This window comes from Ovis canadensis, chromosome X (assembly GCF_042477335.2).
Source record: "Ovis canadensis isolate MfBH-ARS-UI-01 breed Bighorn chromosome X, ARS-UI_OviCan_v2, whole genome shotgun sequence".
NCBI classification, from domain to species: domain Eukaryota; kingdom Metazoa; phylum Chordata; class Mammalia; order Artiodactyla; family Bovidae; genus Ovis; species Ovis canadensis.
The window spans coordinates 62,719,859-62,721,038 of NC_091727.1; the positions used below are offsets into that span (position 1 = coordinate 62,719,859).

The 1,180-nt window shown below is 34.1% G+C and overlaps 1 non-coding gene across 1 annotated transcript; it reads left to right on the forward strand.

Moving 5' to 3' along the window:
- The first annotated feature begins 713 nt into the window (after positions 1–713).
- On the forward strand, positions 714–816 carry LOC138931241 (U6 spliceosomal RNA). The gene has a single exon (XR_011446490.1). It is a non-coding gene; the product is annotated as a U6 spliceosomal RNA (small nuclear RNA).
- The last annotated feature ends 364 nt before the right edge of the window (positions 817–1,180 follow it).

Genomic DNA, 1,180 nt, shown 5'->3' on the forward strand with positions numbered 1-1,180 from the left:
TCTTTATTAATATAGACATGTCTTTAGAGTTATCAGCATTAAATATAACACTTTTGTTGTACCTAGATTTATAAGAAGTTAAATAAGATCTTATTACCTCTGTTGAAAATTTGTCAGCCAGAAAAATGACTTGATATAATAAAATTTTTAATAGTAAATTAAGCATATGTTCAGAGTTTTTAAGTGAACTCTTTAAGAATAATCATGTTTTATGGTGTGTCTACTTAAGAGTTTCTCTAAATCTTTTTGGCAACTTCAAATTTTAGAGTTTTGCTAATTTAAGGTAAATGACAGAAGTTTATTGAATATCTAGATCATCCTCTAATAAAATACTGAAACATTAATTACTAAACATAAGCTTCCTTTTACAGAGAAACTAAAGATATTGAGGACTATTTAGTAAATATGTTTGGTGCCACATGGAGATATCTTCTATAAAAAAGCACATAGTTTTAAAAAATCATAAGCAGTATTTAGAAGTTTGCCAATCTACAGAATGCTAATATTCATAATGACTTACTTCTTAGTTTTTGTTAGAAATGAAGGTTTTTAAGAGTTGAGAATTCTAATTAAAATATGTAATTAAAACCACTAAAATTAATAAAGAAAACATCTTTGCTTTCAAGAAAAAAGATATGAGGGATGAAACACATTTATTTCCAGGATGATAAAGTAATTTTGTCCTAAAGGTATTTTTAAAAGAGAGAGAGTGCGGGCTTTGGCAGCACATATACTAAAATTGGAATCACACAGAGAAGATTAGCATGACCCCTGTGCAAGGATGATTGGAGAAGGCAAATGGCACCCCACTCCAGTGCTCTTGCCTGGAAAATCCCATGGATGGAGGAGCCTGGTAGGCTGTAGTCCATGGGGTCGCTAAGAGTTGGACACGACTAAGCGACTTCCCTTTCACTTTTCACTTTTATGCCTTGGAGAAGGAAATGGCAACCCATTCCAGTGTTCTTGCCTGGAGAATCCCAGGGACGGGGGAGCCTGGTGGGTTTCCGTCTATGGGGTCGCACAGAGTCGGACACGACTGAAGCGACTTAGCAGCAGTAGCAGTGCAAGGATGACACACAAATTTCAGAAGCATTCTATATTTTTATTAACAGATGCAAACTATTATATATAGAATGGTAAACAACAGGGTCCTACTGTCTAGTGTAGAGAAATATATTTA